The sequence below is a fragment of the Schistocerca serialis genome, chromosome 12 (genome assembly GCF_023864345.2).
Source record: "Schistocerca serialis cubense isolate TAMUIC-IGC-003099 chromosome 12, iqSchSeri2.2, whole genome shotgun sequence".
Taxonomy (NCBI): Eukaryota; Metazoa; Arthropoda; class Insecta; order Orthoptera; family Acrididae; genus Schistocerca; species Schistocerca serialis.
In genome coordinates, this window is record NC_064649.1 from 145378472 (window position 1) to 145402326 (window position 23855).

The following is a 23855-nucleotide window of genomic DNA, read 5'->3' on the forward strand; positions in this document are numbered from 1 at the left end:
GGCATCGGGGTATGGGGAGCCATCAAGTATGAATTCAGGTCACAGCAGGCAGTGGCTGAGGGAGTTGTTCATGACATAATGACACATCATAGTCATCCTGTGTCCTCATGTGCTACCTTTCAAGTGACAATATTATAGTGCCATTTTTTAATAGGACGATGTTTGTCCACAAATGGTATGTGTGTCTATGAGCTGACCTGTCACCAGCAGAACATGAGTGGGTCCAGCTTAGACATCAACTCTGTCCCAGTGGCAGTATCGAGGATATCGAGGACCAGGTTCGCAGGAGAGCTTTTGTAAAGTTTGGAAGGTAGGAGATGAGGTACTGGCAGAAGTAAAGCTGTGAGGACGGGGCGTGAGTCGTGCTTGGGTAGCTCAGTTGCTAGAGCACTTGCCGGCGATTAGCAAAGGTCCCGAGTTCGAGTCTCGGTCCGGCACACAGTTTTAGTCTGCCAGCAAGTTTCATATCAGCGAACACTCCGCTGCAGAGTGAAAATCTCATTATCGAGGACCAGTTAGAACGGTTGTGGGCCAGCTTGCCTCAGGAGAGAATACGACAGTTTTATGAAAGCCTTCCCAACTGAATCTGTGAATGTATACAGGACAGAGGGGGTGCAACGTCATAGTGATAAGTGGGCTCATACCGCCAAGTTGTGTGTAAATTTGACTCAGTTTTGTAATCACTCAAATAACATTACATACCCCCTCAAAGTAATAAGTTTCATTTCATTTCCCCCTCCTTTTCTGGGTTTTTGTGTCAGGCAGTGTAACTTAGCATTCGTATCTTGTTGTTCCAGTGCTTTGTGTGTCACATGTTCATACAATCTGGAAATGTACAATTAAACTTCCTTTTGCTACTTACAAAATTTAGTGTACATAGTATGTATTTTGAGAGACGTATGACAGTTGTAACTTTAGATTCTCTAATATACAGTCTTTGGTGATGGATGCAATATCCAGAACTTACAGTTTTCAAAATGCAAAAGAGAGGAGAGAGAATCCTTATGAAAAGCGGTAAATGGGTTCACTGCAAAGAATTATTTCAGATTCCAGACCATAGTGTGCACCAATAAAAATATTGAAAACTAATAGGACAAGCAGCACAATTCACAACCATAGGACAAGATTAAGCCATTGTCTTCATCTAGATAGGAAAAATAAACGGAAGACCTAAACAGGCATTCTATCGAGATGTAAAATTGTATAATAAAATCACATGAAGTCAAAGGAATCACACACATTACTTCAGAAAAACTTTTAAATTATGTCTTAGTTGAAGACCTTAATAAAAATATACTAAACTAATGGGAAAACCTGAGTACATGACTTAGATATTAAGATATCTATTTACACTGGGATGACGAAAGTAATGGGATACCTCCTATGTCGTGTCAGACCTCCTTTTGACAGGCATAGCGCAGCGAATCAACATGACATAGACTCAAGAAGTTGTTGGAAGTCCTCTGCAGACATATTGAGCCATGTTGCCTCTATAGACACCCATAATTGCAAAAGTGTTGCCAGTGCAGGATTTTGTTCACAAACTGACCTCTCGATTACGTTGAACTGGGTTGCCAAATCATTCAGATGAATTGTCCAGAATGTTCTTGAGGCCAATGGTGAACAATTGTAGCCTGGTGACATGGTGCATTGTCATCCTTAAAAATTTCATCATTGTTTGGGAACATGACATCCACGAATGGCCGCAAATGGACCCCAAGTAGGCAAATATAACCATTTCCAATCAATGATCAGTTTAGTTGAACCAGAGGACCCAGTCCATTCCAGGCAAATGCAGCCCACACCTTTTTGGAGCCACCACCAGCTTGCACAGTGTCTTGTTGACAACTTGGATCCATCGTTTCACAGGGTCTACACCACACTCAGACCTTACCATCAGGTCGAACCAACTGAAATCGGGACTTACCTGACCAGGCCATGATTTTTCAGACATCTAGGGCCCAACGAACACGGTCACGACCGCAGGAGAGGTGCTGTGTTTGATGTTATGCTGTCAGCAAATGCACTCGCATCGGATGTCTGATGCCGTAGCCCCTTTTAACACCAAAATTTCACTGCACTGACCTAACAGATAAATTTGTCAAATGTCCTGTATTGATTTCTGTGGCTATTTCATTCAGTACTGCTTGTCTGTTACACCAATAACTCTACACACACACACCCCTGCTCTCAGTCATAAGTGAAGGCTGTCAGCCACTGTATCATCTGTGGTGAGAGGTAATGCCTGAAATGTGGTATTCTTGGCACACTCTTGACACTGGGGATCTCAGGATATTTAATTCCCTAATGATTTCCAAAATGGAATGTCCCAAGCACCTAGCTCCAACCACTACTCCATGTTCAACACCTCTTCTTTCCTGAGTTGTGACCATAATCACGTCACAAACTTTTTCACATGAATCACCTGAGTACAAACGAAAGCACTGCCCTTTTATGCCTTGTGTACACAACACTACTGCCATCTGTATATGTGCATATCACTATCCCACAACTTTTGTCGCCTTGGTGTCTATATAGTTTTAAATAAATACGAGTATGTCAATATGTACAAGGTCCACTCAATAAATAAGCAAACATTGTATAAGGAATACACAACTTAGATGAAGTTTGTTCTTTGTAATTTTTTAGTGGTGTCCTAGAACTATTACCAGATGGGTCTGGCACATGTCCCTCATGGAGACAGTGCTGGGGATCGGTGAAATAAGATGGCCGCACCCGTCGTGTGGCAGTGTAATATGGTGAAAGTTGTTCGAGTCAAACACGAGTGTACAAATGGGCATATAATTTGAAATGGGGTGCAATAAAAAAAGTGTTAAAGATTCGCCATGCCCAGGAAGCTCTGCCTATGCAGTCACGGAGAACAACATTGGAAGAAAAGATGAGTTGTTATGGGGAAACAGGCAAGTGATATTGTGGCACGCATGAACATCAGTGTTGGTTCAGCCCACCATAGCATTCATGACATACTGATGTTACAGAAAGTGTGTGTGCAGTGGATTCCAAAACATTAGACATGAGGAATGAAAGGAAGATGCACAGATACAAGCAGGGAGACTTGAAGTTCATATGCTTGCCCAACCCCCCATATTCCCCAGAACTGGCACCTTCAGATTACCACATTTTAACCCACTGAAAGAAGATCTTAGTGGCTCAAGGTTCGCAGTTGACGAGGGAGGCCGGGCAGCAACGCATAACTCGTTATGCATACACCTCAAGAATTGTCTGCATGTGGAATTGAGAAACTTGTCCATCACTGGTGTAACTACATAGAACTGAGGGGGATGCATTGAAAAATAAATAAGTGCTGCATTCCATTCTTGTAATAGATTCTTTACAAAAAATCCAGTTTTTCTACTGAATGACCTTGTATCTTAGAATCATTTCATACATACTGACAACATCAGTACACTGATGGATTACAGCTTTTCATTGCAATTCAGTACAAAATTGTAGTCGTTTCTTGCATCCTAGTTTCCAGAGTCATCTACATTTCCAGTCTTCCACCGGTAAATTCCTCTCTGTAATGGCTCTTCTGATTCCCTCTTCCCAAGTTGTTTTCAGGCATCCTCTTCTTCCTCTAGTATTTGAAATCCATTCCATCATCTTCTAAGGCCATTTGCCCTGAACCAAACTGCTTACATGCCTATATCAGCTCAGTCGTTTTGTTTCTGTTGTATACACCACAGTGATGCCCAGGTTCATTGCTGTAGTTTCTACAATACTGCTGAATATCATAATCTTCATTTATGATCTAATAAAAGTCAATTTAAACCTTTGATTCCTTATCTACCTTCGCCAACATGGTTTTTAATTGCATTTTGATAACATCCTTCTTTGTTAATATTGACCCCGAAATATTTATATGAGTACACAGATATTACTACCCCAAAACGTTAAGTCTGGTCTTGGCTTACTCCCCCTCAAACCAAATGCTCTGCTTTCTCTAAATTAATAGTTAAACTCCACTTCTGATATTCTCTGTCCCAACTTTCTCACCATGTATTTCAGGTCATTCTCATACTCCGCAAAAATGACCTTAACATCAGCAGCGTACAAAGTGAATAGCTTCTCGTCATTTATAGGCACACCCATACAACAGCAGAAAAGTTTCCATAACTCTAAGGTGGAATTCAAGTATATTTTAAATAATGTGGCCAGTTCTGTGCATCCTCGACGTAATCCTTTGGTCACTGGAATCTCTTCAGATATTTTTGTACTTACTTTAATTCTGCAAGTTGTGCTACTGTATAAAGTTCTAGCAGCCTGAACACATAAACTACTCACTTTACACTCTAAGACTGAAGCCCAAAATTTTCAGAGGGGAACATTATCATAGGCTTGCCTCAGATCCATGAAAACAGTATGGATCTCCGAATTCCTGGCCGGTCGTTTTTCCACAGGCAAGACATATTACTGCACACAGTCTTCTAGCATGGAACCCATTCTGATCTTCTTCACCCACAATCTGTGATTTGATTCTCACCTTTATAATTTTCCCATAAAATCAAGAGATTTAATTTGTTACACTTACTCCTCTATAATCTGAGCATTTCCTCCCGTAACCCTTGGTATTACGATGGATGTGTGCAGTGCTTTCCATTTCTTTGATAATTGTTCCCTCCTTAGGAAGCAACTGAAAACATAGACCATTAATTCCAGAGCTTTTTCTGGACCACTTTTGAGCAATTTGATGGGCAATCCATTTGGACCTAAAGCTCACCCATTTTTTGACCTCTACAAGCATAATTATTTTGTACTCTTCATGAGATGCATATGAGATAAACTCATCATCATTTTTTTACAGAGAACTCTGGACAGCTATCATTAAGTAGATAACTTCCTCCTGTTTTCCAATGGAATGAGTTCTCTATGCTACACTCCTTCATTCCCCTCCAGTACATTGATCAGTGTGTCTACATCTGCTATTCCTTACTTTATTCTTTGCATTCTTCAGTACTTTCATCATCTCTGTTCTATATTTTACATAGTCATTCCTATGATCTTTGGCCTGAACAATAAACACAACAGCAAACAGAAAGAAGCCAAGAGAATGTACTTCCACTAAGAATACGAGTAAGTGACAAGGATTCTATCAATACTGCCCACAGATGGCACAATGTTCCTCAGGAAGCTAAATATATTTCAAAAGTTTTTGAACTGTTCAGTATTATTTCACAACACCTCAACCCAGTCCATGCACATTCAATATTATTGCACAACCTAAACTACTGAGCAATAATATTGACCAAGAGGATGACTCAAGAAAGGCATGAGAACTGGCGCTGCCCTTGCTGATAACAGAACTTCAGTAGTTTGCTTCTCTGGACTACACAGACCACTTGATGGCCTATTTGTCTCACTTTTTAATACAGTACACAGTATCCAGTTCCAGTGATGAAGGCAATTGGTCATCACTTGAGCAGCACATCCTTTTGGCCTCGGGGCTGCCAACCACCTGGCCCTATACATCAAGAGTCATTTCAAAATGACAAGTAGGTGCTTGGTTGACATAGATGACTGATTTTTTATATATATATATATATATATATATATATATATATATATATATATAAAAACAAAGATGAGGTGACTTACCGAACAAAAGCGCTGGCAGGTCGATAGACACACAAACAAACACAAACATACACACAAAATTCAAGCTTTCGCAACAAACTGTTGCCTCATCAGGAAAGAGGGAAGGAGAGGGGAAGACGAAAGGAAGTGGGTTTTAAGGGAGAGGGTAAGGAGTCATTCCAATCCCGGGAGCGGAAAGACTTACCTAAGGGGGAAAAAAGGACAGGTATATACTCGCACGCACACACACACACACACACACACACACACACACACACACACACATATCCGTTCATATCACTATGGTGTTGTTGGATGGAACTTGGTGTTTCATCTAGAAGGAATATGACATCATCTACATAACGATACCAATGTATTGTGCAGTATTGTTTGGGTCCTACTATTTTTTCAAATATTTTATTCAATGTGATTAAGAAAAATGTTGGCTAGAAGTCCACTGACTGGTGACTCCATTGGAAGTCCGTCTTCTTGTGAGTAGAACTGATTGTCAATGAGAAATAGTTTTGCTCTGTTGCTTCATCAGGAAAGAGAGAAGGAGAGGGAAAGACGAAAGGATGTGGGTTTTAAGGGAGAGGGTAAGAGTCATTCCAATCCCGGGAGTGGAAAGACTTACCTTAGGGGGAAAAAAAGGACAGGTATACACTCGCGCACACACACACATATCCATCTGCACATACACAGACACAAGCAGACATTTGTAAAGGCAAAGAGTTTGGGCAGAGATGTCAGTCGAGGTGGAAGTACAGAGGCAAAGATGTTGTTGAATGACAGGTGAGGTATGAGCAGCAACTTGAAATTAGGGAGGTTGAGGCCTGGCGGGTAATGAGAAGAGAGGATATACTGAAGGGCAAGTTCCCATCTCCGGGGTTCTGACAGGTTGGTGTCAGTAGGAAGTATCCAGATAACCCAGACAGTGTAACACTGTGCCAAGATGTGCTGGCCGTGCACCGAGGCATGTTTAGCCACAGGGTGATCCTCATTACCATCAAACACTGTCTGCCTGTGTCCATTCATGCGAATGGACAGTTTGTTGCTGGTCATTCCCACATAGAAAGCTTCACAGTGTAGGCAGGTCAGTTGGTAAATCACGTGGGTGCTTTCACAAGTGGCTCTGCCTTTGATCGTGTACACCTTCCGGGTTACAGGACTGGAGTAGGTGGTGGTTGGAGGGTGCATGGGACTGGTTTTACACCGGGGGCGGTTATTTGCTTCTGTACCAGGTCGGGAGCAAATAACCAGAGCCACTTCCTCATCCCCCCAAACCCAGAACCTCCCCCAGAAGAACCCCAAAAGTGCCCCACTTGTGACAGGATATTTTCCGGACTGGATCAGACTCTGAATGTGGCTCTCCAGCAGGGATATGACTTCCTCAAATCCTGCCCTGAAATGAGATCCATCCTTCATGAAATCCTCCCACTCCACCAAGAGTGTCTTTCCGCCGTCCACCTAACCTTCATAACCTCTTGGTTCATCCCAATGAAATCCCCAAACCACCTTCCCTACCCTCTGGCTCCTACCCTTGCAACCGCCCCCGGTGTAAAACCTGTCACATGCACCCTCCCACCACCACCTATTCCAGTATATATATGACTTACTATGTGGGAAATTATACTGTTGGGATGAGACAACCCAGGCATCCTTTAGAGATGCCATACAACTTATTATAAATGAAAAAAATACTGTGAGGCAAGATGTGCCTAAAACCACTAGGAGTGGAGATGGAAGTGGTGGCACGTAAGAGCATTCAAAAATGGTAAATTTTAGTGTCAAATATATAATTTTTTATGTTGTTTGGCTGATTTGTGATGGTCCACATGAGATTTTGCCCTTGGGACAGAGGGAAGTGGTGATAATGGAGTGATGTGTACAAAGAATTGAAGACAACTGCCACTTCTGTAAAATCCACAATATTTAGTGTCGCTGAGGTGACTGGAAGAGGTAGATTTGCAGTCGGGACATTTAGCAAAATATAATTAACTATCACCCCACTTTTATAAACTGGTAACATCCACCAAAGAGTTAACTGATGCCATCTATAGGGCTGCATTGTAAAGTTATAACAATATGAACCAGTTTCAAGAGACGGACATTCTTGAAACTGAAAATGATGGCACCCACAAAATCAGCCATCACATACTTGCCATGATACTAGGTGTGGCCACTATTGATACAATATTATTACTAGACTCTAGTGTGTTCACTTCCCCAAAAGAGTTCCTAAGCGCCACTTCATCCAAGTCAGTGACCACTGCGCGAGCTTTCACTCAACTACAAAGCATTCACACTCACACAAAACTGGACCAGTCTGTGTGTAAAGCAGATAATGGGCAAATTAACTGAAGTGACAGTCTTAACACGCCAGGGAGGGAGTGAAACAGTCTTTTCCCCCAGATACTACTCTTCCTTTATCAGTAAGAAACAACAATTTCCAGTGAGATTTGTATTCTCGATCACAATCAATGAATTCCAGGCACAGTCAATTAAGTACTGTGGAGTGGCTTTTAGATTGCTATGTTTCTTCTACATGCAACTTTGTTTCACTCACTCAAGAGGAGAAATTTCAATGAATTTATTTACTCTTGTAAATGAATAGGAAACTGAAAATAATGATTATTGTCAATTTGTGTGTTAAATTAATATCACTATGAATTTATGAAAGGTATCTTATAATTTATATGCTGCATTTACAGTTTCAGAAACATAAAATAACTAAGTTTTATTTTACACTATAGACAGATTTAATTCCCTTTCTGATCTAATAAAAGATTGAGACATATAAGTAACTGAACAATGCTGGGCAATCAGCTACTATTAAGTAAAAATTGTGGCACATTTATTGAAATCTGACATGTTTATGTTTGACAAAAATATTTTTATATACTTATATGGATACAGTGTCTGTTCTTTCAGACATGTCCAAAAGAACAGACACCATATCCATATAAGTATACAGTTCTGGCAATACCGGCCATGACCTTCTTCTTCTGTGCAGATGCACACATATTCCCTGAACTCTTACGGGACTCTGTACAAATCTCTTCCATGAGTAGTGAGTATGTTGGCGTGGGACACCACGAATGTAGAGTGTGGACATACACGGTGAGGATGTGGCTCTCGTGGGAGCCATGCGCGAGATAGTCCCTGCAGTCGCACTATCCTCGGTGGCTCAGATGGATATAGCATCTGCCACTTAAGCAGGAGGCCCCGGGTTTGAGTTTCGGTCGGGGCACAGATTTTCACCTGCCCCGTTGATATATATCAATGCCCGTCAGCAGCTGAAGGTATTAACTTAATTGTAATTTCAAAATATTTTTAAGCATGTAGTATGTAAATGTGCAGGAAGCTAATAACACATTCTTCAACTTCTTGTCACTTGTGAGCAAATTTGACTCTGATGTAAAGTACAGAGTGCTCACCTGGAACAGGTGTGCCAGCAAGAGGGTGACTCCAGGCTGCTCCAAGGCAGACTTCGATTCGTCGTATTGTGTGCTGCACATTACGACTTGCATCCCCATTGCATACTCGGAATACAGAGCCATAAGTGCAGGTCTTTCATCTCCATAATCTACCATTTCCATTTTCTGAATGTCTTTCGTAAGATAACTGTCATCTTTGAACACTGTTACGTATGAAATGCTCAGTGAACTGCTGTTAGTTTCTATGAGTAACACTCCTACCCTTCTCTCTTTTTTTCTTTCTATCCCTTAGGTTATTGGACATTGAAGGTGAAATGTTTACAGGTACACGTTTTAATGATATACACATATTTATAATTGATGACAAATATCTGCACACACACAACACGTCTTGATAAAAGTTTAAATCAAACAATGGAAAATCCAGGATGGAATGTAACAATAAAAGTTTCAAATAGAATAAAAGTTTCAAATACAATGATTAACTTTTGAAACTGCAAACTTACCTCCTCCATTCAGCCCAGTGACACCAAATATTGTGAATTTGACACAAGTGCCAGTTGTCTTCAAAACATTCGTAGTGTCTCACCCCAACACACTCATTACTCGTGGAAGAGATTCTTACCAAGTCCCGTAAGAGTTCAGAGAATATGTGTGCATCCACACAGAAGGAGGAGGTCATGGCCGGTACTGCCAGAACTATACACTTATGTGGATATGGTGTCTGTTCCATTAGACATGTCCGAAAGAACAGATACCGTACCCATATAAATATATATAAATATTTTTGTCAAACATAAACATGTCAGACCTCAATAAATGTGCCACTCTTTTTACTTAATAGTAGCTGATTGCCCAGCATTGTTCAGTTACGTATGTGTCTCAGTCTTTTATTAGATCAGGAAAGGAATGAAATCTGTCTATAGTGTAAAATAAAACTTAGTCATTTTATGTTTCTGAAACTGTAAATGGAATTATACTGAAATATAACAGTTTATTTAATTTCAAATGCATCATTTGTTGTACTTTATGAACTGTAAACTCTAGACTTTTTCTGGATCTCACCGACACAACAAATATTGACTTGTATAATGTTGAAACGTTTCTATTTTCCCAAGATTGATCAGATTTTAGCATGTTTGACTTTGATGATACAATATTCAATAGAGAACACTTTGATTGAGCACATTTTCTACCTACTTAATAAAACTGACTAAAGAGTAGTTATTATAACACTTCAGTACCATGAAAAGACATGGAACATACTTATGAACAATATGTATGAAAAAGGAATAAAAAACTAGGAATAAAGACAAGGGAATAGGAAACAGCATCAACTGCCCTGGAAATGACCATAGCAAATCAGCAATTTAGTTGCTTTAGTTGTTTATAATGATGTGGCCCAATACCCAAAATTATTTTATTGAATATTCAAAAAATAATTAACTCTCAACAGTACTCTTTCATTATTTCTCCTTAATTCTTCAAACACTTTTAAGTATCCAAAACTGGAACTATTTTTTTTCCTGTGCGAATCAATTCCGCATTAAAACATTAGTGTATCTACCATGTTCCATACGATATAGTCCATACTGAATTTCCTAGACCAGCTGGACTTTAATTATAACTGTCTGCTCGATCGAATTACAAGTTTATGATGGCAGCATAAAAGCCAATAGTGGCAAACACTGTACGTTTGAAATGATTTGATTGTTTTTAATTGGATTTTTCGATTGTCTCGTTTCTGTTTAGTGCTGCATTTGATCATTTTCATGGAAAATTACTCCTTTGCTAACATTTGTTACACGAATTATTCTCTCTAAATATTCTAAATATCGGGTAGGCCTACATGGTTTATTCTCGCAAATCAAGAAATGCCATCCGGCTTCAAACGAAGTTCAATAAATCTCCCTATATATGTTTGTAGAGTATAACCTCACGATACAGTGCGATTCGAAGTACTGTTCGACATGATTTGGTAAATCGCTTGTGGCTTGGTGGAAACGAGATAGCAATAACGCCAGTGTGTTTATCTCTCGTGTGGGTGGGAAGGGGGCGCCCTGGGGGGGGGGGGGGGGGGGGGGGCGTCCTCTACAATTTACATGCCCTTTTTTTTGCCTAATTTGAAACATTCAACTGTGGACTTTTCCTGCTGATATGCTTTGATAATTTGTTTTGTTTGGAATTGGAAGCATTTTGAGACACGTTCGACTGTTCTGTTTCATCTAATATATCTTCCTCCCCAAATGGGCAGACAACGTACCGAGATTTTTATCCGCTGTTGCTGTATTATCTCATGCAGTACGGAAATGTTGGAAATTTTGACGGCAACATTGCAAAAATTACCACCAATATGATCTGAAAACATCGATAAAATGAGGTAAAATATAAGATATATGTACAGTGAGTTATGAAACGGAACTACAGTAACTGAAAACGTCATAGGATATGATTAATCTCCGAACACCGCTGAGTGACAATAGACGACTACGGTAGTTCTGTGGTTGTCAAATAGACTAACTTCAATTCACGCTGGCTGACTGATGCTTTTTTCTGCTGTTTGCTAATTTGCAGTGTCATTGACCTGCCCATGTGTTATCACAAATTATTATATATATTAATAATATAATTATTATATAGACAAATTCATGCACCAAGCTGCGTCGTCGTTGATAAAATAGCGGTGAGTATCCCAGCACCTTACACGAGAGATCGGAGTCTGATTCGCCGACGGGACGGAGCATACGATTTTTAATTACTCACGTATCACGCACATAGTAAATTCGTATGACTTGTTCAGGATGAAATATAATTGTGTTAGTTACAAATTCATTCTGCCGGCCAATCCTCGGTAGTATAGTGGTCAGTATCCCCGCCTGTCACGCGGGAGACCGGGGTTCGATTCCCCGCCGGGGAGATGCCAAATTTTTGTTTCGCAAGACAGCACTAAATGTTGCAGGTGTGGCCTGAAAGACTATTAACTAAATTCAATCGTGTCAAATAAGTGCCTGTTACGTGAAATAAATTGATGATAGCGCAAGCACGAGCCACACATTTGTTGTAGGTTACTTGATCCAAAAAGTACAGTTACCGTTTTCGAATGTATACAGTTCATCAGACGGCTTTCATGCTTTGCCAAAAGATATGATACATAGTGTACTCGTTTCACGGCAACACACCAGTAAGCCAACGCAGCAGATGCTTTGACGAAAGCATAAAAACTGTCTTTGATGAACTGTACAAATTCGAAACCGGTAACAGAATTTTTTGAATGAAGTTACCTAAAACAAGTTTTGCTGTACGCCATAGGCATTAACTTTACGATGAAGGATTGTAGTCGCTGCACATTATTAAAAATTGTTTCAGCTTCGAAAGTGGTTTTCGAATTGCCGTCTCCAAGACGGCGTTATTTCAGAATTATGCTATGCTGTGCTCGTATTACACGGTTTGAGAATTTCTCTAGTTTACGAATATGAAAAAGGACCTGTAACCGCAGGGCCCGGATATTTTTGATCTAAAGTACTTGGAAAATTACCACTAAAATGATCTGAAAACATCGATAAAATGAGGTAAAATATAAGATATATGTACAGTGAGTTATGAAACGGAACTACAGTAACTGAAAACGTCATAGGATATGGTTAATCTCCGAACACCGGCCGCAGAAGCCTACGTAATTACACTAACTTCATAGGAGGTTGGAACTCAAATTACAAAAAGGACAATTTATAATCGCTATGTTAGAAAATACTTTTAATATTTATCGAAACAACAGGAGCGTGCATTTTGATATTTTCCTTTAGTTTCGAGGATGAATCCAAAAATACGACACACGGTATTTCACAAATGAACATTATTTTTTTACAGTATCAATATAAAATATAGATATGCACATTTCAGTACGCATACCTGGGTACAGTTATCATCATTAAGTGACGCGACAACGAAAATAGGCAGATGAACCATCCATTTATTTACATGTTTTAACACAGTGTTGCGTTTGTCAACATTAAAAGAAGAAATTGCTGCATCATAAATTGGCATTAAACAAAAAACATGTAAAACTTTAGGGTACGGTACCTATATGACGAAATATGCAAAATTAAATCTACATTTCTTTAGTGTTTGTGAACGATAGACAGGAAAGGAAGGTTACACGTTAACACATTATGAGCAATACTAATAAACAGTAATGAAATTAAATGAAGCTGCCGATCGACTGAATAACGAACACTACTACCTGTGTATGCAGTCCCATTACAAAGGATATCGATGGTGATAGCTCCGTCTCGGAACGCGCAATAAACCTCGAATGGCTAATGACGCAACAAAACAGTTGAACGAGAACACACACTCAGCAAAACGTTACTCCTTCAAAATTCAAACAATGGTGAACAAATGTTGGAGTATCAAACTACGTTATGTTTCTTTCCGTTTCCTGAAGTGTTGTGTACCTGTACTGTGTGGTCGCTGATCAGTACCGTCAGTAGAAGCAGAAACTCATCGTGATCCGAACTGCTACCAGCTTATGCGCTCTAACAAAGGGTACACTCACTGAGTGATTGTTGTACAACAGCCTTCATTTTATTATTTCATAATCGCTACTGCAAATAAGCTTCACATCCGAGCAAGAACGTCTCTATAATACGATTGACCTGGTTAAATAAAGAACCAAGTAAAATAAAAATAAATTTCACGGATCCCACGGCAACCTGACAAAAGTTAAAATTTCAAGAATGACGTGGATCGCATAAAGATAAAATTTCTATTGGACTGGCTGCCATTATATCCATAGTTGGTTTATTCTAACGCAGTTAAAGACTCTGGTAACGTACAATGCATGGGAGTTATCATGGCGCATTCTTAAGCCGCCCATTTACCAATCTGCGAAAGTTTCATGAATCAGGCACGCCGCAAAATTCCGAATGACACAAAGATGCAGTTGAAAGACCGAGTAATTTTCTGATATGATGGCAAAGAAAACTAATTGTAAGAATACAGACGATGTAGTCAATCAGAATCTTGCGAAATTAGGACAAATTATTCATGCCAACTTGAACTCACTTGCATGTTGTTCGGAGCATTACAGGACTTATCTTTAAGCGGAAAAACAAATTCAAATGTAGTTTTTGATGATTCGTTACAATTTAGAGAACAGTCAGCTGACGAAAAATAAAAGCAAACGCTTAAAAATGCCATCTTTGTTTCTCATAAAAGCTGAAATGATTTAGATTTTGAAACAATTTGTAAGGTTACATGTTGTGAATGATGCTACGCGTTGTGTAACCGGGTACACGGTGTAATTTCCACATAAACATAACCGAAAATCGCAAAATGTGGGAAATGTTATCGATGAGAGGATAGTGGTTAAGACAAGAGAAACGAACCAAAGTTAATGGCGGGAAACGTAAAATCTGAGATTGTCAAAATAGATCTTACTATTTATGTTAATAACACTGACATGTTTGTAACATGTATAGCATTCTAGGACAAAATGTTTAGCAGATAACAATGATCTAAAATTTTCTAAATCACATGTATGGGGAAAATCTTTTGGCCTTGCTTAGATGAAAACCTGCGGGCGTCCCTGGCAACACCAGCAACGCCGGTACGATAGCTTAGACTGTTCGGTCAGAGAGTTAGCTGCCCTCTGTAATAAAAAAATTGAACGAACAAATTAAAGCTGAACTTGACTGGAAGTCATAGGATGTCCACCCCGAAAAAATGCAACGAGCCTTAGCGAACAAAATGAGATAAGAAACAAAGTGGTCAGCGCGATGATGTGAGCCAGGGGTTCGATTCCCCAGCAGATTGCAGATTTTTCTCCGCTCGGGGACTGGATGCCGTGTTGTCTCATCATACTACTCTCATCGACCTGCAAGTCGCCGAAGCCGCGTCTACAAAAAAGACTTGCACCAGACCGACGTTCCACCCAACGGGAAGCCCTAGGCACGCACACACACATCAGCCCATATGGTAGGCTTAATAATCGACGTCGAAGCAAATGGGGGCAAATAATTCTAGCAGAGTGTGGTTTCGATCCATGGACCTCTGGGTTACAGTCCCAGTACCTGTGCTAGGCTTTAACATGCTCTTTTTTCTGCACGTGACATGGAACAGATGGAAGTATCGGTTGGGCTGATCTCACACACCTAAATTTAATTGTGTAACACCTACTGCAGTTCTCAGCTTCACTTGGCTCGATCGATGCAGCGATGCTTTACTTTTTATTCTTTTCATTCTCCACTCCGCGCAAAGATCCGGTATGTTAATAAGTCGATGTTCCGTTCAGCCAATTATCGGACAAATACGATACTGCATGGCCCGTGTTAGTTTGAATTACGATGCAAAGCTCCTTCAGACGTGCATGCATATCCAGAGGAACAGGTTCTGCGGCGACTACAGGCGGTATGAAATACATTTAATGTATTCGCAATTGCGAATGTGGACAATTGTCAGCTGTAGAATGGAATGGCGACAAAGAACATTTGTGTCGGGCAGGGAATCGAAATCGGATTTGCCCCTTATCGCGAGCTATCTCCTTGCCATTTGGCTACCCGAGCATGTCTCACGGGCAAGCCCATACGCCCATACGTCGTCAACCATGCATCTGCAGACTGCGTTCGCACATCCATCAAGCATATTCCCGTACAGGTAGATAAATACAATATAGCATGCATGTACATCTAAACGAACTTTGAATTCAGAATAACACATGCACTGCAGTGTCGTATTTACTCGCCGACGCTGGACAATGTCTCACCTGTACCAGAATATACATGATGGATGTACGAGTATAGGTCGTAGACGCGTGGTTGGCGACATATAGGGTGAGCACAAAGTGTTGCCATGATTATGACAATTTATTACAGAATAACCGTTAGACATAATAATTTACATTTGATGCCGTTACATAGGTTAGTGTTACTACACTACTGGCCATTAAAATTACTACTTCAAGAAGAAATGCAGATGATAAACAGGTGTTCATTGGACAAATATATTATTCTAGAACTGACATGTGATTACATTTTCACGCAATTTGGGTGCATAGATCCTGAGAAATCAGTCCCCAGAACAACCACCTCTGCGTGATACGCCTGGGCATTCGGTGAAACAGAGCTTGGATGGCGTGTACAGGTACAGCTGCCCGTGCAGCTTCAACACGATAGCACAGTTCATCAAGAGTAGTGACTGGCGTATTGTGACGAGCCAGTTGCTCGGCCACTATTCACCAGACGTTTTCAATTGGCGAGAGATCTGGACAATGTGCTGGCCAGGGCAGCAGTCGAACATCTTCTGTATCCAGAAAGGCCCGTACAGGACCTGCAACATGCGGTCGTGCATTATCATGCTGAAATGTAGGGTTTCGCAGGGATCGAATGAAGGGTAGAGGCACGGGTCGTAAGACATCTGAAATGTAACGTCCACTGTTCCAAGTGCCGCCAATGCGAACAAGAGGTGACCGAGACGTGTAACCAACGGCACTCCATACCATCACGCCGGGTGATACGCCAGTATGGCGATGACGAATACACGCTTCCTGTGGTGTCACCGCCAGACACCACACGTGCTAGGTGGTAGCCTTTAAATCGGTTGCGGTCCGTTAGTATACGTCGGACCCGCGTGTCGCTACTATCAGTGATTGCACACCGAGCGCCGCCACACGGCAGGTCTAGAGAGACTTCCTAGCACTCGCCCCAGTTGGACAGCCGACTTTGCTAGCGATGGTTCACTGACAAATTACGCTCTCATTTGCCGAGACGATAGTTAGCATAGCCTTAGCTACGTCATTTGCTACGACCTAGCAAGGCGCCATTATCATTTGCTATTTATCTTGTGATGCATGTACCGTCAGACCGATGTTCACCAATTATGGATTAAAGTTAAGTATTCCAGAAGCTACGTACCTTTTTTGCTAGTCTCAATTCCTTGTCATTTTCCAGACCTCACGCCAGCCTGCGTGAGCTTAAACGCGTGCCTTTCGGCTACCTGTCATAGTGGATTGGCTGTCTTGCCAGTCCACAACACTTCCAATGTGCGTTCACCGCGATGTCGCCAAACACGGATGCGACCAACATGATGCTGTAAACAGAACCTGGATTCATCCGAAAAAATGACGTTTTGCTATTCTTGCACCCAGGTTCGTCGTTGAGTACACCTTCGCAGGCGCTACTGTCTGTGGTGCAGCGTCAAGGGTAACCGCAGCCGTGGTCTCCGAGCTGATAGTCCGTGCTGCTGCAAACGTCGTCGAACTGTTCGTGCAGATGGTTGTTGTCTCGCAAACGTCCCCATCTGTTGACTCAGGGATCGAGACGTGGCTGCACGATCCGTTACAGCCATGCGAATAAGATGCCTGTCACCTGGACTGCTAGTGACACGAGGCCGTTGAGATCCAGCACTGCGTTCCGTATTACCCTCCTGAACCCACCGATTCCATATTCTGCTAACAGTCATTGGATCTCGACCAACGCGAGCAGCAATGTCGCGATACGATAAACGGCAATCGCGATAGGCTACAATCCGACCTTTATCAAAGTCGGAAACGTGACGGTACGCATTTCTCCTCCTTACACGAGGCATCACAGCAACGTTTCACCAGGCAACGCCGGTTAACCGCTGTTTGTGTATGAGAAATTGGTTGGAAACTTTCCTCATGTCAGCACGTTGTAGGTGTCGCCACCGGCGCCAACCTTGTGTGAATGCTCTGAAAAGCTAATCATTTGCGTATCACAGCTTCTTCTTTCTGTCGGTTAAATTTCGCGTCTGTAGCACGTCATCTTCGTGGTGTAGCAATTTTAGTGGCCAGTAGTGTAGTTTTTTTTAAGACCACTTACATTAGTAAACCTCAACGTGTGCTCCCTTGGTAGTTCGGTAAATGTCAGGGCGGTATTCCAATTCCCACCAGGTGTTTCATAACATGTGTTCCGTCACAGTACCTGCTGTGGACTGACAAGACAGCCAGTCCGCAGTGACGGGTAACCGAAAGGCATGCGTTTAACTCACGCAGGCTGGCGTGAGGTCTGAAACAGGATACGTAATGAATGATATAAAGAAAAGTACGTAGCTGCTGGAATACTTAACTTTAATCCACAATTCGTGAACATTGGTCTTGTTGATGTACACGCTTCATTAGATACATAGCAAAGGATAAATGGCGCCTTGCTAGGTCGTAGCAATTGACTTAGCTGAAGGCTATGCTAACTATCGTCTCGGCAATTGAGAGCGTAATTCTTAGTGAACCATCGCTAGCAAAGTCGGCTGTACAACTGTGGCGAGTGCTAGGAAGTCTCTCTAGACCTGCCGTGTGGCGGCGCTCGGTCTGCAATCACTGACAGTGGCGACACGCGGGTCCGACGTATACTAATGGACCGCGGCCGATTTAAAAGCTACCACCTAGCAAGTGTGGTGTCTGGCGGTGACACCACAGTACCCACAGCAGCTTGTATCCTAACCTTCAGTTCGCCGACGTCAGCAACTGGTGTGACGAAGACTCTGTCCTTGATGTGGCCCCAGAAATAAAAGTCCAGGGGCGTAATGTCTGGAGAGGGATGTCCGGATCGGTGGATTGGAAGGAACGGTTCAACACCCTGGCCACCGTGTTCACCAGACATTACGCCCCTTGCCTTTTCTTTTTTCCTGGGGCTATATCAAGGAGAGAGTCCTCGTCACACCAGTTACTGACGTCGACGAACTGAAGGCCTTACTACCGAGGGTGTTGTGATGGGTTGTCGCAAGGGGTAACAGGTGATAAATGACATAATTATTGCACTTGTAAAATGTAAGAATTGTAATATACAGTCAAAATGAACACCTATCTTTTGTTATACAACTTCTTCTTTGCTGTGACAATGGTTCAGAGCAAAGTTTCATTTATATACATTGTCAGACCAGTTGAAACAGACTATTCATTGTAGCACTCTTCAAAGACACAGTTGACAAACACATTCAAGGACTTTGTGATTAACTTGGAGAGTGTAAATGGTTGTCTGTTCTGGCTGGACACGGTACCCTTCTCGCTGGTTGCTGTGGACCAGCCATTGACTGGAACATTGCTGGCGTAGAACTGCTCTCGGTTCCGTGTGTAGGTCTGTTTGAAGACAGGCCGCCGAGGGGGTGCAGGGAACTTCTGTAGTCGTTAGCTCTGTTGAACACTCACTCTGACATTGATTGTCCTATTGACGCTGTAATTAACCCATTTGTCAGGCAGAACAGGAGCATAGAATTCATCATTTAAGAAGAGAACCACAGCTGTAACTTTTTTATTTAATAAGATGAGATTGTCTTGTATATGTGTACGAGGGTCAGTCAAAAAGTAATGCCTCCTATTTTTTTTTGTACGTTTAATTGTCAGGAAATTTAAATGCAATTACATAGGTTGAAAACCACAACATTGAGGATCATTTTGTCATTTTTCAATGTAATCTCCGCCCATCTCTACAGTTTTGGTCCATCTTTGAACAAGGGCATGTATCCCAGCACGGTAAAAATCACAGCTCTGCTTCCTAAGCCATTGACGCACGGATGTTTTGACGGCCTCCTCATCTTCAAAATGAATCCCACGATGAGCTTCTTTTAGTGGCCCGAACAGATGGAAGTCTGATGGTGCCAGGTCAGGGCTGTATGGGGGATGAGGCAAAACTTCCCATCCAATTTTGACAATCTCGTCAGAGGTGTGACGACTGGTGTGTGGTCTTGCATTGTCATGCAAAAGAAGAACATCTGCCATTTATTTTGTTGGGCGAACTCGCTGAAGACGTGCTTTAAGTTTGTTGAGGGTTGTGACGTATTGAACAGAATTTATTGTGCATCCCTGCTCCAAAAAATCAACCAGAATCACACCCTCTGTATCCCAGAAAACTGTTGCCATAACTTTCCCTGCCGATCGCACAGTTTTGAATGTTTTCTTCCTCGGCGAGCTTGTGTGACGCCACTCCATTGACTGCCTCTTTGATTCGGGTTCAAAAAAATGCACCCATGTTTCGTCCCCGGTCACAATTTTTTTCAGAAACTCGTCTCCCTCCAAACGGAAGCGCTGCAAGTGTTGGGAGGCTATTGTTTTCCTTGCCTCTTTATTCTGATCGGTTAACATTCTTGGAACCCACCGTGCACAAACTTTTGAGTACCCCAATTGTTAAATAATCGTGATCACACTGCCTTTACTAAGAGAAATAATGCGACACACTTCATCTGCAGTCACCCGACGGTCACCACGAATGATGTCATCAACTTGCTGAATGTTGTGTGGAGTCACTGCACTCACCGGCCTGCCGCTCCGCTTTTCGTCAGTCAACGGTGTTTGCCCTTCAGCTTCCTTACAACGACGAACCCATCGTCTAACAGTGCTGACATCCACTGTCACAACACCATACACCTTCTTCAGTCTTTCATGAATGCGTATGGGCGTTTCACCTTCTGCATTCAAGAATTCAATCACACAACGCTGTCTCAAACGAACATCGATGTCGGCCATCTTACAAACTTCTGCTGTGCTGCCACCTGTTGACACAGAAAGTTACTACTGCAGTGGATTGCAGAAGAAGGTTTGAGGAATGGCGCCAAATTCAAATTTTTCACTTAACTTAATTTCTTTAAGTAGAAAAAAAATGGGAGGCATTACTTTTTGACCGACCCTCGTATAATCAGTTTAAATAAAACTTTCTTAAACTTTTCATGTGACTTGATTACTTTTTATTAAGGTAAAAAGCAAAGGTAGCTCAAGATATCCTTAGCGCCCCCTCCTTGAGGTTTTTCTGTATCAGCCACTGGGTGGTTGTATATGGTTGCTAAGTATTGGGCTATTGTATCGACATACTCTGAAAGCAACCTAATTGGTACGGTACCTGGACTGCAAGACTTACCAAGTGAACTAGACCGCATCGCTACATCGAAAATACCAACGTCTAAGTTGCTCGTGTTGGCAGCTGTTCTTGATTCGAATTCAGGAACATTTACTTCGTCTTCTTTGGTGAAGGGATCTCGAGAAAAGCTGTGTCATAACTCCGCTTTACCGGCATTATCATTAGTGATATTACCATTGGCATCGCATAGTGAAGGCATTTATTGGTTCTTGCCGCAGGTATGCTTTACATAATACCAGGATCTTTTTGGATTTTCTGTCAGATTTAGAAACAGAAATTCGTAGTGGAAGGTATTAAAAACATTTCGCATTCAAATCCGCACTAAGTTTATAGCTTCAGTAAAACTTCGTGAATCGTGGTGGCTTTAAATTTGGCATGCTCTTTTCGCTGTTTCTGCAGCTGTGTTCTCATCTGTTTTGGGTACCATGGGGAATCTGTACCATCTCTAATTAATTTATTTGGTATGTATTTCTCAAATGACGCCGATACGATCTCTCTGAATTTAAAGCACACTGGTCTACACTTACATAATCAGACTCGAAGGAATGGAGACTGTCTCTCAGGAATGCATGGAGCGAATTTTTTTCTTTTATATATAGATATATGTTGCGTTTACTTTTCGCGGATTTGGTCAACATCGCTAGAATGATCTTGTTGACAGTAACCCCTGTATCTCCCATCACGCTGACTATCTGGTTAGGATTATTTGTTGCTAAGACGTAAAGCATGTTTTCGCAAATATTTACAGTTCGAGTGGGCTCCTGAAGTAATTGTTCATAATAATTTTTGAAGAAAGCGTTTAGCACCAATTGTGACGATGTTGTTCGTCTATTACCGGCTTTGAACATGCATTTCTGTCAATATATCGAGGGTAAGTTGAAGTCGACACCAACTATAATTGTAAGAGTGGAGTACCAATTTAAGGTGATACTCAAGTTTTCTTTCAAACGTTCAACAACTGTATCATCCAAGTCGGGGGTCAGTAAAGGGAACTAATTACTTATTCTGGACGTGACCTCTACCCACACTAACTCACAGGAACTATCTACCCTTCAATTCGTCTAGAAGATGAACTTTTTCTAAGAGCATCCAACACGCCGCCCAAATTGTATTTCATCTGTCCTTTCTGAAATCCGTTGGGTTCTTTGTAAAAACTTCCGCTGAACTTACTCTGGGCTTAGCCACCTTTCGGCACCTATGAAGATTTCATCTTCAGTGCTTTGTATTAGCGCTTGCAGCAACTAGGGGAAAAAAAACAGCTACGACAATTTATGCACGTATGCAGATGGCGGTAGTGTCGCGTACAGAAGGTATGTAAGGGCAGTGCATTGGCGGAGCTGTCATTTGTACTCAACTGATTCGTGTCAAAAGGTGTCCGCCTCCGGTAGCTGAGTGGTCAGCGCGATTCCCGGCTGGGTCGGAGATTTTCCCCGCTCAGGGACTGGGTGTTGTGTTGTCCTAATCATCACCATTTCATCCCCATCGACGCGCAAGTCGCCGAAGTGGCGTCAAATCGAAAGACTTGCAGCAGGCGAACTGTCTATCCGACGGTAGGCCCTGGTAACACGACATTTTACATATCAAAAGGTGTCCGACGTGATTATGGCCGCACGACACGAATTAACAGAAATTTCAGCCTTGTACATGCGCGCGCGTGTGTGTGTGTGAGTATAAACAAAGGGAATACGTTGTTAGCAAAAATCTCATCTTTGACACTATGCTAGACTCGAATACATACATATATATATATATATATATATATATATATATATATATATATATATATATAATTTACAAAAAGGAAGCGGTATTACCAAAACTTTAGAAAACTTCTCGATCGATTTACTTCAAATTTTTACACACTATTCTAATGAACATTCGGACGGGCATAGGCTGTATATTTTAACATTTATTCTATATATATTAGTGAAACATTATTAGCAAAGACCGAGCCTCAGCAACACGTGACCGAAACAGCTAGTGTTTCATAAATTTAAATAAATGATATGCGATCGTTTGTTTATTAAGACACTATTTACAGTTTTTGAAACAGATTGAAAATTTATTTTACTTGTTATAACTTAGTATAAATGATTGCGGACTTTTCCCCATTAATGTACTACTTCTCAAACAAGTGTAACAGGAATGACAGAACAGAACTTCAACAATCCGTAACCGAGCAAAACAAGATTACAGATCCTCATTATTGTCTAAAAATCAGTAAAACTCCAGTCCTATTAATGCGTTAAGCAATTGCACGCGCAGCGAGTATCTTACTGACAATTATAGATCGGCACACATAAAAGTCATAATCAGACCAAATAACCACTGAGAAATCATCAGATAAGAAAGTAAGCTTTCGCGGGTATTGTCAGCAATGTTAAGAGTTCTTGGTTTTTTGATGCCGCATCATCCTTGCAAGGGAAACACGCCATCGCATCCTCCTCAGACTTAGTGGCAAGAGGGTCCTGTGGATGGCCCATCACCACCACCTTTGATGGCCAATCAAAAACTGAACACAGATCAAGCACGGAAACAGGAAGAAGGTGAACTGAACTGTGAAAATAGAAATACTGAACGGTCCGAGCTCAAGGTTTGCAACATCGAGCGCAGTTGGAGAAACATGGCGTCGTGGTTATGTGGGCACGGTGTTGGGGTGCGAAGAGGGAGATTTGCGTTCGAATCTACCTCGTGCCCCATTGTTTTTCCGGCCGTTGACAACTCTGTTCGCTGTATTCAGATCTGTGTTTGTTTCTTGGTGTAACGTCCGTTTTCAACAGCGAGGTGTACGGAAGGGGTCTCCAGATGTACGTTCGTCCTATTTGTTCTACACATGTGCCACTCTTGCGTTCCGTTTTGGAAGTTTTGACTCTTGAATTCCTTTGTTGTAACATAGTTCACGCCCCTTTATATGTTGTTTTCATTTCTGTAAGAGGTCTATGCAGCATCTTGTCTGCTCTCA

General features: G+C 41.6%; 1 non-coding gene across 1 annotated transcript; it reads left to right on the top strand.

Annotated features, from left to right (window-relative positions):
• Window positions 1-11877: 11877 nt before the first annotated feature.
• On the top strand, window positions 11878-11949 carry Trnad-guc (transfer RNA aspartic acid (anticodon GUC)). The gene has a single exon. It is a non-coding gene; the product is annotated as a tRNA-Asp (tRNA).
• The last annotated feature ends 11906 nt before the right edge of the window (window positions 11950-23855 follow it).